Genomic DNA, 16,489 nt, shown 5'->3' on the forward strand with positions numbered 1-16,489 from the left:
CGGGGCAGTTTGCCCCCTCCTCCCCCTGCACTCCCCTCGTGACAGCCCTGGTTCTACTCTTCTATAAGTGGCAATCCCTCAAACCACAGGTAAGTGTTAAAAAGCCATCAACAAGTTATTCACACAAAAGAGACCAGCTATCGCATCAGCAACTCAACTGGTCTTCTCTTGTTAACCTTCTACCTCGTTAACAGACATCCGCTCATCTAGACGGGCCACTCGTTTTATCCCCTGTTCATACCGGGTCCGATGCTAGAGGGGGCAGCGTGACTTAAGTAAACGAGAGGGACGGAAACAAGCACAGACTGAGCCAAATGCGGGTGAACCTCCACTTAATTTTCCTTCTCTCAAGCCTGTCCTTGCTCCTACCCTGCCTCCCTCGTCCCCCGTGTGTTTTCCTTCCCTCTGACCCTTAAGGTCATATTTCTTTTAAGGTAGTCCGCCCAGGGACTCAATATACAGCATCTCCCCCCACTTACCATTATGTTGCCCTCATATCTCTTCTAGTAGTCTCTGGGGGTCTTTTCAGCATTCATCTTAATCTTCCACTGGTTTTACTGGTGGTCGTCTTCCTCAGCTCTTCCTTCTGTTGCCTGTTCACTATTCTTCGCTCTCCTGTTCCTCTTCCTTTCATCCTCGTTCTGAGATTTTTTTTTCGGTGGCGCAATTGCTGAATCCTTTAAATAAGGATGAGTTGCGTGTGATCTCTCCACCCCCGCCCCCCTTGTGCAGTGATCATGGATCCTTTTGTGCTTGGTATTTCAAGGATGTTCTTGATAGTATCTTGGATCGGTTGTCCTTTGCTGCTTTTGCCTTGGGAGTGCTTTTTCTACTGCTGTTATTTCGCAGTCTGTGACTCTCCTTTTGTTATCGTCCATTCTCTTGCTTTGCGTTTCTTCTCCTCATCCCTCTTCCCTATTTCTGCGTCTTCTTTCATCAAACGTATGTCAGACATACTTTCCGTTTCTGATGAAGTCAATGTAAGGTCCCAAATTAAACTGAAGGTATTTTTCCTGACCTAGATTTGATATTCTGCAGTTTGGTTCTCCTGGATCATCTCTTTTAAACAGCTAATGTTCTGCCATTTCTTCAATAGAAATACGGCCAGTATCCAGTTCTGTATGTAGATTTCAACGACATTTCAATATCGTCCTCATCTTCTTCCTTGGGCAAAGGAGGGTGCAGTAGTCGTAATACAAAAGGGAGTTGGTGGATTAATTTTATTTAATAGATGTTGAGCCCCAGCATAGAATTTTAGCACACTTGCCAAAATATTTGCAATGTTGGAGGGAATGGAATTAGAAGGTGGAGGACGATACTTCAGGCAGACGTCGACAGGAAACATTAATTTGTGGCTCGGACGAACACCATTCTCTACTTGGTGCTTTGATTTCTTTTCCTTCCTCTTCAACTTCACTGGAACCTAATTTGTTTACCATAATACGAAGCTTGATCAAGTAACTGAACATAGTGGTGCTCCTTTTGCGAATTTAACTAAAGACTGCCCACAAGTTAACTGATGCAGTCTGAATAATGCGTTAGAAGCTGCATTTCCATTAGGAACTGTTGCAAAGTTAATGTGTTTCAGCCGGTTTATAGTCATAATGTAGAAACCAATAATGTTGAAAGTCATTTTGTCGAAAAGAAAATGTCGAAAAAAAAATGTCGATTTTTTTTTAATGCATTATTTTTTCGAAATGGGGTGGGTTCCCCCCCCCCCCCCACTTTTTAATTTTTTTTTTTGTTTTACCCATTTTTTTTATCCCGAACCCCAAAATAAATATATAATAAAAAAAAACGGAATTATTTTTTTTCGACATTTTTTCGAAAAAATGACCGACCACCGTTTCAGCCGTCCTTTATCTGCGAATGCCCCGACTGACTGGGCGCCGAAGAACTTGAGCAGCTCTTCCTTGTCTTCGTGTGGTAGCTCTGCATGGAGGTGCCGAACCAGCAGTGTCCTGCTTTTTCTTACAGGACTGTACTTCTGCCTACCGGAGTCTTCCATGTCTTTCTGCACAATTGTACTTTGGTAGGGTAGTGGGGGTCAGGGAGTTATGATACTCAGTGCGAACACTTAAGTCTAAAGTGTCCTATATCCTCCCGTTGGGCCCATTTGTTGTGCCTTTTGAACCAGAGTGCCACAGGTCGTTGCCTCTGCGTAGAGCAGCGTATTACAGCAGTCTCGATGGTTGGTGAAAGGAGCGACTTATCAGGCGGAGTGCTTCAGAGTCGGCGAAGTGACATTTGATGCCACAGAGTAAGTATGTCGGTGGAGCGCCTTTGGATAATGTTGTGAGGTGGAGATGGCAGAATGCCTCTTGGAGCAGTTAGGGCAGAGCTGCCTTCCCGTACTGCTGCTCTCGTGTGTGGCAGAGTGCCTTTGGATTGGGTGGGGCAGAACTGCCTTCCCATTGTGAGAGGACAGAACTGTGAGGTGGACAACTTGTTAAAGATGTTTCACAAGATGCCATTTTATTAACTCAAAGGGGTTTGACAAACTACTCACTATCCCTAACCAAAAGAAGATTGCCCCGTCTATCAAAATAAATTAGAGGAAACTCTAACAAAAGGAATCAGTCCCTCACACTTATGTATACATAAAATTCATGAGGGGAATATATGGCAATTAAAATAGAACAGAAATAACAGTTATCTTCAACATAAACCGAATAACTGTGTACCCTTGTAACCTGGGTTGGATTCCCTTCCCCAGATTCAAAGCAGGATTTTCAATCACAAGTTCAAACATAAAGTTACGTTTTGTTACCAAACTCGATTTATAAAGTTCTTCTTACGCCAAAAATCTTTCACTTATCTAAATGAACTGTTGGTTAAAATGCAAGTCTTTCACTCTCCACTTATAGCAGAGTTCAATACAACGTCTTAGAAAATAGAAAACGTCCACAATTCTTCTGTGTATGGTTGCACAAAACTCTCCACGTGTGTCCAAGAGTTACACACAACTTCTTGAGAAGCAATCACTTTCACAATTCTTCTGAATCAACTACCTGTTTTTTCTGTATAAATTAATCATTGGATGTGAGGAATGGGAAAGTGTATGGATGGTGAAATGAATGAGAAGATGTCAAATATATATGAACGTATGTGCTCTATGAGCAAACAGTATTAAAAATGCCATTTGAAAATAAAAATGAAAACATCTTTCGAGATCGAAATTCTCCATCGATTGTATATTAGATTTTTCTAGCTTCAATTACCAAGGTCAATTTTTTTGTATTTTCATGTATAACTGACCTGGAAGACCTGTGGTATTACAGGTACCCTTATAATTTACCTACACATGAGAGGGCCTTAAACATTCAAAAGTCCTGCTCAGGTGTGGGTCCTTAGAATTACTAGACTGCATACTGCGATTTAGAGCATCGGAATCCCTCTTCCTCTTTCCAGTACTTCCAGCATTGTGGGACTTGCAGCCCCCAATGTTCTGGTTATCTTTTTCTTCAACATTTTCACTTCTAAATTAAGGCATTAAAATGTGAGTGTCTCGAGGGAAGTTTGTGAAGGGGTTCTACCAACCAGACTCCCTCCCCCCCCATGTGGTCCTCCCGCAGAACACCACCCCCAGGGTCAGGATAAGGAACAGTCTGCCTTTCCCAGGCCACCATAAGAAGGGTTCCAGGTCAGGGTTTCTTAGAGAATCATCTCAGATTCATCACACCGTATTGTCGCTCTCATGTGCGGCGAGGCGCGGTCCGGACCTTGCAAAACTGAGGTGCCTTCCCGTGTTGCTGTGCTTTTCGTGGCAGAGGTGCTGTCTGGAGTGGGTGGAGCAGAGGTGCCTTCCTGTGTTGCTACCCATGCAGCGTGGTCATGGGCGTGACACATTGTGGCGCCTTGTAGTGGCACACGTGGGTGTTTGTTATCCTCGTCGCCAGTTGTTTTATCCCCGGTTTATACAGAGAAATACGTTTTTTATGGGAAAAGCCCAGCATACTTGACCAAAAGGTTAAGGTGGCTGCCAGTCAAGCGGGCACTACGAACCAACAACGCAGGACTGTTGGAAATACCTGCTGCTAACCTATCCCATGTACACAACGGATGCTTCTCAGTGGCAGCACCTCGGCTATGGAACGCCCTTCCCCCTGATCCAACACTATGCGGTGCAGTATCAGTTTTTAAGCGTAGACTCAAGACCGTTCTGTTTGAATAATCTCAGTATAAATACTCAGTATAATTTCCCTCCGATTATCTGGCCTGGTTGATTGTTTTTGTTTTATGGTGTTTGTCCTGTCCTCGCGCTTCTATGCCCACGGGCGTTGTACCAGCGCGTTACAAATAAATTAAATAAATAAAAGCTGGATGCTAGAGGGGGCATGGTGAATTGGTAAGTAAATGTTGTGGACGGACACAAGTACAGATTGAGCCAAATGGGGATGAACCTTCTCTTTACTTTCCTTCTCTCGGCTATCTCGAGCCTGCCCTAGATCCTCTAACTCCCTCGTTCCCCGTGTGGTTTTATTCCCTTTTCCTCTAACCCTTAAGGTTGCATCTCTTAAGGTAGTCCACCCGGAAATTACACATACAACACTATGGCGCATATGGTTACACATCCTCTCGACAGTCATTCAGCCTCTCTACATGGAGCCTCGATAAAACTACAAAACTACTGGTTGAAACATGACATTAAAATACACCAATAGGCTGAGGAGGTGGTTGCCTTAGCAAAATCATCAGAAAAGGAAACCGTCATCCCCTTTAAAGCCGGGAGTAGATCAACGAAGAGGTAGGGCTTAGGGAGAACTATGCCACAACCCAAATGGCTGGCAGAAACAGTAACACTGTCAAGCAGAGTGACAACGTGTCCCTGGGAGCCCAGTGCACCAGATGGGTGAGCCGTTGCAAAGAAGGATAGATGCTGTTGGCGAACGCAAAGTGCTGTTCCGAGGACACGCTGCGGTCTGGACAGGAACTGCTAGAGCAGCATGGCTTCCTAATTAAGGGAGCTGGCGGGCGTGCCGTTGGAACTCCAGGTGTTCCTGGAGCATCAGCAGGGCGAGTGAAAGCAGCAGTGCCCTTACCGTTGAGGACCCCCCTTGTAGAGGCATCCTGAGAGGACTGTCGCGGGGCAGCATCACAGTGGGCCAAACTGCACAGCATGTTTGGCAGCTGAGCCAAGGTGAGGGGGCATCAGATCAGTGATTCTCCAGTATCCCTGCCATTCAGGCCCAGGCAAGTGCCGGGTGAGGCATCCACTGTGCCCTAAAGAGGAGGCCAGGGCGCCCAGGGACCCCTGGATAAATTGAGTGGACAGCTGCCCACCTCAGTGATACAGCTCACGGGAGGTCTGGAGTGGAGGGCCCGGCCCGTGTGTGACGTGGGCGACTGCCCTGGGTGGGAGTAGCGGCCTAGATGGACTTGAAGGTCTTGGGCTCAAATAAAAGGCTTGATAGCATGTGGGAGAAGTGCCTCATGATTGTGCAGTGGACCCCTCTGGAGGTGGATCTATAGCACATGAGGCATTGCAATTGTATATTCATAATGTCCTGGTAGAAATGAAAGCGTTTAGGGCATAAGTACAGACGACACTGTCGGCAATTAAGGAGAGTGTTGAGAAGGTAAAGGACAGGGTGGAGGCTCTGGAAAACAAACTATCAACCAAGTATCTTGAAGCTAAAATGGAAACCAGACCGAAAGAGCTTGATCGTAGGTGGAAGGAGCAGCAGAATAAGGTTGATGACAAGGAGAACAGGGAACAGAGCAACAACATATGCATATGGGAGCTGCCGCAGAAAAATGGAGAATCCTATGAATCTCAAAAAGAGGGTGTCTGACAGGATTCTGGGTTTATTGGGCTCAGAGGACCCCAGGAAGGTATTGCTTCACAGGGTCCATCAGGGCACAGGCTTTTCTCAGGGCAAAGATCGGTGGTAGCACAGTGGCACTATTTTCGAGACAAGCGGCAATCCTTAAGTGCATATCCGGGGCTCTTCGATGGGAAGGTGCATCGATTGAACTGGTCCAAGATCTATCAGCATACACCCTGGACCAGTTGCGACTGTGCAGACCGCCGACATCCTGGCTCCATGCCAAGAGCATCTGAAATAGATGGAGGTACCCTTTTGCACGGTCCTTTGAGGTGAGGGGGAGAACGGTATGAGATAAAGGAAGGTCAAATGGCCGAACAGCTCCTTCATGCACTGCATGCAGCCAGGAATCAGCCTGGTGTTGAGGGACAGCTGCAGATGTGAGATTCAAGCAGGCCTTTGCCCAGCCAGGGCTCTGGAAAAAGTGATTGGGGCAAGAAAGTTTATGAAGATAAATATCTCCCCACACAAGTCGGCACCATAGGACCATGTTTCCTGCTCAGAAAGCGTGTTGGGGATACATGACATTGCAGATGGTTTTCTGTGGAATGGGAGGGTCTGGCGAATAGCTGTGAAACACCTGGGGAAGGGTGGAGGGAATGAGTGGTGTAAATTCAGGCGCGCAAGGGGAAGCGTGGTATGCAATCCCAGTGGCCCAGAGATTTCTAGGCGTCGTCTTCACTGGACTCAGTTATGGAACAATCCTTGTTTTGTTGGTTTATATTCTGGGGAAATCCAGTGTTCTGGGGGATGCAGGAGGATCTCACTTATCTAGGTATTGAGGCTTGTGGCAGATGCATGATTAATACACAGGTTTACTACAGTTGGGGGATCAAGGGTGACATCAAGGTGGCGATGAGAAGAGTCTTAGTTCACTACACAAACACTCCTTAATACTTAGGAACTTTAACTGCACTGCATCTGTCGATTTGATTTTTGCAGGAGACTCACTTCTGCTCTTGGGAGGAGTCCAGTTTTAGAGGTGGGGCTGTGGGGCAGTCGTCCTGGGCCTCAGATGGAGAGAAGAGAAAGTTTTCGAGTGGGCATTCTGTTGGCAGAATCCTTAATACTAAAGGGTGTTCAAGTCAGGATGCCGCTGGAGGGGAGAATGCTTATGCTAAAAGGGATGGATGGACGAGAGGCGGATCGCACTTGTAGCACTTTACGCCCTCAATAGAGGTCAAATACTCTTTGTGACCACAGCCTTCGCTATGATCCAGCAGAGACTAACATGATACGCGATTTGAAACCTCACTGGAAATCTGGTAGAAAGGGGGACAGAGGGAATAGCACAGGGAAAATTGGTAATTCTCAAGTCTCATTGGGGGTCATTTCTGGGTGGATGCATGGAGAAATTAGCATGCCCAACCAGGCATGCTTCTCACCCCCACACAATACATATACTAGGATAGACCTTTTCCTCATGTCAAAAGAATATCAGGGTTACTTCGCAGCTGTGGCGGTGGAGATTATAGCCTGGTCAGACCAGGACATGGGTGTTATGGTGTTAAAAATGTGGGCAGGGAAGGAAAAGCAACACAAGGTAGCAGTGCAATGACTCTTCTTTGGGATGCAATCTTTAGGGAGAAAGAAATCTGATGCTTCTTTGAGACCAATGCCACCAGGTAAGTATCCCAGCAACATGTTTGGGAGGCAATGAAGGCCACCTTTAGAGAGCTTCTTATAGCGGACATTGCCAGGAATAGAAATGAGAGCTTTGCTGGGGGGGTCGCTTGGAGGAGGATATAGCCCAGCGGTGGTCCAGCCTCAACAATAATCAGGATGAGGTGGATGCAACACTGCAATCCGTCAGGGAGAAGAGACAGGAGTTGCGATCTGTCAGGGAGGTACACAGGGCAATGAAGTATAAGACTGGCAGTGGAGAAAAGGGCAGTATATGAGGAAGACCATTTTTGCTGTTAAACCGGATTGGGGAGAAGAAATATCTATGCTGCACCTTTAAGCACGTCCTGGATGGACAGACAACCACAGGAAGCAGTGCTTCAAAAGCCGTCTTCGCTACCCTCGCGGCGATAAGCCCGGCAGTGGAGAAAGACTGTTTCTGCTGTTTGTGCTGGCCGTGCAGGTCTAAGCAGTGTTCCGGAGTAATTGCGGACGGACAATCAGCTGTGCCGTACTCTACATCCTACTTGACGGAGAAATCTGCAGTGAGCAGGCGGTAAGGCCATTGTTTTACTGGGACATTTGTACACATTGACGTGGGGGAGTAGCAAGAGAAGGCCAGAGGATAGCTTCTTGGAGCCTGCTGCATTGCTGATATCTTCATGAAACTGCCCATGGTCTGAGAAACATTTCTTTTACCTCATTTGAGGACTGCCGGTCACAAACCTGAGAGTTTGACCATTCAGGTCACGTTTACTCCCAAACAGAGATTATAACTACGTTTTCTTATAAAACCTCTATGCTACACATTCCAACTGGCGAAAGGGCACTCATATACTGGAAAACGTACCGTTCATTATAACCTCAGGACTGGAGAAAAAACCATTCTGAACTTACTCCCTGGTCACTGTTGGAGGAGAGACGGGCTAAGGCAGCTCCCCAAGCCATCGGGCGTTCCCAGGACAGCAAACAATTGATATTTAATCATATATACTAGTTTGGGTCCCATAAGTGACTTGTGTAATATTTAATCTACTTATAACTTTTGTGTTACACTAACTCAAGGAAAGTATCACCAAAGGGGCTGCAAGGTTTACTCTGCCCGGGGGGATATTAAGCCATTGATTGGGCGCTGATTGTGCAGAGTTTTTAAACGAAACAGACGTAACCGTTTTTTAAACCTTGTGCATTTGCTTTCTTGCATTTTTTTTCACTTGAGGATTATTAGATATTTTTATCGCCTTCAGTTTTGATATACCTTGCAGAGTTTTTAGAGTGCTTTTATTATTGATGTGTATATAAAACGTAGGGCTATTCTTATTCATGTACACCATTGGTAAGTGGCACCTCCTTGGAGAACTTTAATTGGAGGCTTTTCTTTTTTCCAGTTTACCCATATTTTCTAGCGCTTTTAATTTAAACAATGCCAGTGCTAAGAAGTGGTTTCGGTTCCGTGGAGGTTCAAGAGATTAAGGAAATAGATGTACAGCAGGTTTCAATACCGGGGATGGGGGGTGAAATAAAGGCTCTCACAGATGAGGAGGTATGCTCGTGTTCCCCTAAAAGCCAAAATCAGAAAGGGTGTGAGAATTTGACACCAGGGGAGCGAGGCAGAGTCTTTGCTACCCACGACTATTACACCAGTTTCTAGTAATTAACATAAACATTTAGAAAAACTGGGTTCATGGTCTAAAGAGGCATCATTAGTAAACTCTGGCCTCTTTGTTAGTAGGTATGAACTCACTGATGCAGAATGTTTACAGGAAAGCATCCCTGGTATTAAAAGGGTGGTATGCTTCCATGCATCCACACCACTACAGGAGGTTAATTTAAGAAGAAAAATGAAGGCCAAATGTCTTCCTTTTTCTAATTCCTTTAGTGGTCGGGAGGTGGATGGTATCCATGAGAGAGACGTTCGTGAAACAAATTGTATTACCCCCCTCCCCCTTTCCCCTAGGGTGTTTGTCTTTGGTAACACTAATAATGATATGAGGCCGATCCCCAAAATACTGGATCTACCAAACTGGATACGTTTGGAGGACCAGCGGAAAGAGACCGTGACCCCAGGTCTGCATAGGCTCAACCCTGGAGTGGGAGGCGAAGACATGGATGACTTATTTATGCAAATGGCGGATGCAATGGGGACTTAACTTCCTTAAATCATCGATTTGGAGATGCCTATAGGGTTTTCTCTCTCTAACTGGAAGGGTTTGAGGAGTCTCTCAGAGGGGGCAGTTACTCGAGAAGTTATCGAAACTACAAAAAATAAAACCGCTACGGATCATCTAGGGAGTAAGGTGAACAAATCCATAGGTTCTCCTTCGAAAAAGTTAATCCCTGACCAAGAGAAAGTCAAATTACCTGTTTTTGTGAAAGATGGTGGTACCCAAACAGAATGCGGGGAGAGATTGGTAGATCGCTCTGTAGGAGTGGATAGCGCCACTGACCCCGATCAGGAGACATTAGAAACCCGGCCCACACCCTCGGCAGATGCGAGCATCAAGCCCCTACTAACAGGGGTGGGGGAGATTATATTTTTCCCCTCCTGTCCAATTTACACATTAGTCTGAATCTGGCCCTCAAAATCTTGGGTGAGACGCAGGAAACCTTGGGAGGCTCCTTGGCGGGGCAACAATCAGCCTTTAATGAATTAACAGTACGTTTGGCCTTTTTGGAGGGCCTTGTGGAAGGAAAAATGAAGACTCACCAAAATATGAAAGAGGCCAAGAGATTTGATATATTAAGGGCGGAACAAAATACTAGGTTGATCACTATGGATGCAAAAATTACTACAATGCTGGAATTTATGATTTCAGGGGAACGACCAGCCCCATTTAATAGAGGGATAAGAGTTGAAGAAACCTATGTCCGGGGGTTAATAGTGTGGAGAACATCCAACTACGAGCGAGTTCTAGGGCTCCCGATAGCCGTCCCCTCGTTTGGATGCAATAGTAACAATGGAGGAGGAGGTTAATCGGGACCCTATTGTGGAACCCACTAATGAGGGGGTGTTTTTGAATATTAGTAGCAAAGAATCCGATGTTCATCGGACTGCGCTGAAAAAAGGGACTAAGTATTAACAGAAAACAAAACACATTAGAAAAATAGTTGATCCATCATACGAGGAAACTCCCGTTTCACCTAGTCCACTAAGTCATAGAGAATTACCTCTAAATATATCTAATTATGATATTGATGAGGTACCCCAGTCGCCCATTCGCAGAGGGAAAAAAGCAAAAAAAAGGGCCATGATGCTTAAGAAAACATAATACATGCCAAATACTAAAATCAAGAAGAGGAACTCCAAACTTAAAGCGATTAGAAACATACCAGCTCAAGAGGAGCAATCAAAATTGCCTAGTACTGGTAATATCCCCTTTAATGCAGAGGGGCCTGACTCTGGTGGGGAAAGGTCCAAGGAGGGCCTTCCAACAGGGAGAGACTGCGCTACTGGGAAAGAAACAAATTCCTGATAGTAGAGAGGAAAATCAACCGAGGGCAGGGCTAGATCGTCAAACAAAAACTAAGATGACGGCCTTTGGGAAGATAGTGAGCACCAAGCACGCTAGAACTTCCACAGGCCCCCAACCATTGGGGACACTGCCCAAGTTGGGACCTCAATCTTTCGTCCCCCTCCCATCTCCCCACCCCACCCTCCCACCATCTCACTCCCGCTCTCACCCCCGTCACACCCCTCCATCTCACCCCTCCCGTTCACCCCCCTCTCACCCCCTGTCACACGCCTCCCTCTTACCCCTCCCCCGCTAACTCCCTCTCACCTCTCCTCCCTCTCATCCCCCCCCCCCCCCCCAAGTGTCTTATTGACTAGTGGGATACAATCTACGGTTAATAAACAGTGTGGCTTGATCTCTAATAATACTCCTAAGAATTTAATAAATACACTGGGCACTAATTCGCAGGAGATACCGATAGCCAAGCCAGAAATACCAAACTCTAGCAATAATAGGGGGCGGGCAGTAGCTGACCAGCCAGTCCCAGTGAATAATACAGGGAAAATCATCGGCTGGATTAATAACAAGGCTGACCAAGTGGCTAACCTAAATAGAACTAATTTGCTAAACATCTTTAAAAAAATATCCCTTTACTCCGCAACTACCAATGATATAGATGCAATAGCTCTCCCAGGACATAACCTCCGAATGGTATGTAGTTTCCATTCAGAGATGGTGGCGGATATGGTCAGAGCACAAGAAAAGAATCTCGAGTCTTTGGGTTTTAGCTTGTTAACACTAGCTAATGCTAAAGAGGCTGATAGTTTCCATGCATACAAGGAACCTGTGAATATTCCAGCAGAACACATACATTCGGGTTCCAACTCATCTATAAATTCTGAATAGGTCCTGACTTTGATCTCTAGTTTGATAAATAATGGTCAGGACTGGTCTTGGTTAAAGCCAGCACTTAAAACTCTAGATACCCTTAGACAAGGGCCAGGATGTGCCTGACATGATTAAAATGCAAATAATTTAATGGAATACGTGTGGGAGTATAAATTTGAATACATTTTTAACTAAACACTCGATCAATACTCTTCCACGTATTTACTTATTCCAGGAAACTACGATGCTCAACCAAATTTCTATAGAAGGCTTCCATGCTTTTTCTCATCCCGCCTCTAAGGGAATAGCAGGCAGGCCTAGTGGTGGTTTGACCGTAGCTGTTGACCGTAATCTAGGGTTCAAGTGTAGACTGGTTCATAGTAGTGATTGGCTCTTGGGTATTGTATTGGTCTTAGAGAATGTACGAGAGACAATTATACTGTTGAATCTTTACTGTAACCCCCTGAATGTGTCTTGAGAAAGTCGAGGAGATACTTGGTGAGATTCTGGGGGATTGGTGCGAGAAGGGTTTTGGGGATCGTATTGTGATGGGAGGAGACTTTAATTCTCTTTGTGCAGAAGGCACCGCTTGGAATGACAGGGGGCTATCCCTAAGGTGCTCCACCCCAATCTGAGTAGAGGGATTTGATGGGATACATTTTTGGAGACATGGGATTTGGGGATGTTGGATCATCCGCTTACTTCAGATCAACCCAGGTATACGTGGAAGAGGGGCTTTAATAGTTCTAGAATTTACTTCTTTTACATATCCAATGGAAGGAAGCAAGTTTGTGGTAATTTGATCCACATAGATACGGATTTGTGTGACCACACACCATTACTCTTTACCTTGGCCCTCCCAGGAATTCAAGTAAGACCTGAGTATATGAGTCTGTCAGTGATAACGCAAGGGAGAGTGGTCAGTTGGAACAGGACTACTATTAAGAGATTGAACACCCTTATTATAGAACATCTGACTAAAGTTGCCCAATTGGATTTAGGGGATGGGGCCCTCTCTTCTGGGGGGAACTTGTATAATAACATTATGCTGTCCTGTGCCTACAAAATTAGTAAGGTGGGGACACACACCGCACATAAATCTGAGAACATCAGTTGGGATTCTAGAATCTATAATTCTAAACTTAAAAAACATAGGGACTTGATGACTCTTAAAAACATCCTTTACTGTTTAACGAGTCGCAGGCTTTGAAGATCTTGACACAAAAATTTGGACAAATCGCTGAAGATGGATCAATACCTAAATGTCCAACAGCAGATGATGGAAAATCTATGTAAGGGCTTGGATGGCAAATTTTGGACGACGGTTAATAGAACTTTAGTTCCTGCTATGGACAGACTTGACTGTCCCATCAATGCTGAGGCCTGGTGTACCTATTATATGAACACATTTGCGCTGACTGTAAAATGTGCTAGGGGTGTCTGATAGGGATTTGGGGTCTCCGGTGAAGGCAGGGTGCTCCTGGGATTTCGGAGATATTAGTTGAGGTATCAATAAAATTAAGCCATCTAGAGCGCCCGGCCCGGCCGGAATTCCGCCTTTTGTTATCAAGGCGGCACCTGAGATATGGGCGGACTTATTGAAACCCATATTTGATTATATCTTTGAGACCCATACAGCTCCGGAAGATTGGGTGCAATGTATCATTGTGCCCATATATAAAAAGGGCAATGTTCTAAATCCGAGCAATTCCAGACCTATAGCGCTAATAGATGCAGATAGTAAAGTCTTTGGTTATCATGCTCCTAAGAGACCTTAATAAAGTGGTCAGGGATAATTCATGCCTTAGTAAATTTCAAGTTGGTTTCAGAGAAGAGCTGGGAACCAACTTGAATGGTACCATTTTGGCTCACATAAGAGATTCTGTATAGCAGAGGTCTTTATAGCATCATTAGACCTCTCAAACGCATTTGACTGGGTTATAAGAGTGAGATTATGGTCAAAGATGCTGGCTATGAAGATCCCCCGAAAGATTGTTCAGCTCTTGGCTCTACTCCACACAAACACTTCTATCAGTGTTTGTTTGACCAAGGAGGGTGCCTTGTCTGGGGTAATTGGCAAATATGAGGGGGTTAAGCAGGGCTGTTTGCTCGCGCCAATTCTCTACAACCTATACGTGTGCGATGTGGAGGGCATGTGGCGGGGTCCTTTCATTGCACCAGCCAGGTTGGGGAACTTGGCAATCGAGTGGATGGCCTTTGCAGACGACTTTATCCTATTGGACAGCACCTTAGTATAAAGATGCATCTTTTTTTATCAATATGCAGTTGCTAATGACCTCTTACCGAACGCATGCAAATCCTGGATGTTGGTATTTCCTAAAAAAAAAAAAAAATGATCCAAACTAATAGGTGGAGTATGGGTAATGAATCAGTGGAACACCATTACATATTTGGGCTATTATCTCACAAATAGGGTCAGTTTAAAAATTTGGAATCAGACCCTCGATGAGAAGGCGGGTAAACTTAGATCCCAAATGAAATTTTTGAAAGTTATGGTGTGTACATTTTCATTCCTACCTTTAAGGCGTTTTTATCTTCCTAAATGTGAGCCCATTCTACTTTATGGTCTTGATATCTGTACCCATGACATGAGTTTGATTCTTAATACTATCCAGGGGAAGCTGTGGAAAGAATTTCTTGGCCTATCAATGGCAGTCCCCAATGCAGTTATCCGTCGAGAGCTCGGTCTTATATCCCTTAAAGCTAGATACCTTTGGAAACAACTTTCTGTGTTTAGAAAAATAAGTGACCTTCCAATAAATACACTATATGAAACTTTAGGTGAGGTTGCCAGAACGGACATCGTCGTATCCATAAGAAATTTCTTCTCCAAAATTACCTTACTATTTACCTCTCTCGGTTTATGCACAGAAGATTTTGTACAATGCCCAGGATTGGTGAAGAGGATTCTATTTAGGGCAGATTGGGTGGAAACGGTCGACTATGTGGATTCTTACTCTACATGAAGAGTACGCAAACTTTGGTCACGCTAGGGAATGTGTAACCCTTTATCTGCAACGGTTTCCATGTGATAGAGCTAGATCCATCTACATGCGTTTTAGGCTTAATCCGATACCGACTCTTGCGGACTGGGCACTGGGAGCATCAAAGCGCGCCGGGATCGGGTGCCTTTGACTTTCATTGTCGCTTCTGTGGAAATTTTAACTCCGTAGAGACTCTTAAGCACTTAGTGCTTTCTTGTTCCTACTTTGAGCCTAAGCGTGTCTTGATCTTTAAAGATAGATTTGACAAAGATTCAGAATTGTCTACGTACCTGTTCTGGAGCAGATGTATGTGGGGCTTAAACATATCCTTAATTGTGGCAATGAAAATGTTTTTGCAAGGTATAACTGATGAATTGGAAAAAATGAACTTGGCTATGTAATGTTCTTTTCTTTAAATTATTTTTATATGAACTCTGCTCACAAGTTTTTCTTATTATCACCTTAGACGCGATGTATTCTCTTGCCTTTTTGGTACTATATATGAATAATGTATTTTATAATGTTTTTCAGCTTTTCTACATGTTGTTTAAGGTTTTTTGTAAGCTAAAGATGCCAATAAAAAAAACCAAAACACAGAGCAATGAGGTTTAAGCAGAAATATTCCGGAAAGGAATATAGGATGGCTCATAGGCTATGGGGTGCTATAAACTACAGGGCGTTGAGCAAATAGGGGCTGGGAATTTGCTGCAAGACCGTCAGGCGGGTGAGGGGGTGTGGGGCTGCTCAGCTGAATTCTCCTGGGATTTGCTAACTTTTATGAGGGTCTACATCATGCTGATCTGGGGCATTGGATCGCCATCTTATCTTTCTCCTGCGCAGATAATGTGAGCTTTAAGGATGAAATTACCCTACGCGAGGTGAAGAGGGTTATCGCCATATGAGGTCAGGGGAGGCTGTGGGTGAGAACGGCTTCACGTCAGCCTTTTACAAAATGTTTGTTGACCTCCTGCCCCGCCCTGGTTAAGGTGTTTAATAGCATAAAGATGGAGGGGAATGTTCCTCTATCCTTTAAGAGCACCCTGGTGACTGCGATCGTGAAAGAAGGCAAGGACGGAACTCACTGCTCGGCCTATAGGCCGATATCTCTTCTAAATATTGATGGCAAGGTTTTCACACGCGTTCTGACATCCAGACTAGAGATGGTCCTCCTGAAGTTGGTCCATCCGAGTCAAGCCAGTTTTGTGAGAAACCAGCAGGTAGCCTACAATCTCAGGAAAAAGCTAGCTCTCCTAGCTTCATTAGAGGTCAGCCGAGTGGGGGTGGGAGGGACTGGTTCTTTCCCTCGATGCCTAGAGAGCATTTGACAGGGCTAGCTGGTCCTTCATGAAGGCAGTATTGAGAGGGGTTGGCATGGGAGAATTGGGGATGGGGTGGATGAATTCCCTTCATTCAATCCCCACCGCCAAAGTGCTTGTTAATGGAATGGCATCAAGATAATTTTCCAGGGGTGCCCTCTACCTCAGTTATTGGATGGACGCACTTGTGATGGAACCATAGGCCTCAAGGTTAAGGGAGGTCCAGAGGGTTGAAGGTCTCACGATCCGGGGGTAGACATAAAAATTGGCCTTGTTCACACACAATGCTTTACTTTATGTGACCCAATCCCAAAGACACATCTCCACCAGGGACTAAAGGAGTATGGCAGGTTCTCGGGGCTCAAGATAGATCTCGG

General features: G+C 45.1%; 1 protein-coding gene and 1 pseudogene across 2 annotated transcripts in view; both read right to left on the minus strand.

The window, feature by feature from the left end:
- The window catches only part of MSH2 (mutS homolog 2), a 1,146,446-nt gene that overhangs the window by 627,632 nt on the left and 502,325 nt on the right, over positions 1-16,489 (minus strand). The gene's annotated exons all lie outside the window — the stretch shown is intronic.
- On the minus strand, positions 1,154-2,008 carry LOC138468453 (RNA-binding region-containing protein 3-like; annotated as a pseudogene).

The sequence above is a fragment of the Ambystoma mexicanum genome, chromosome 4q (genome assembly GCF_040938575.1).
Source record: "Ambystoma mexicanum isolate Mex_15411 chromosome 4q, UKY_AmexF1_1, whole genome shotgun sequence".
NCBI lineage: Eukaryota > Metazoa > Chordata > Amphibia > Caudata > Ambystomatidae > Ambystoma > Ambystoma mexicanum.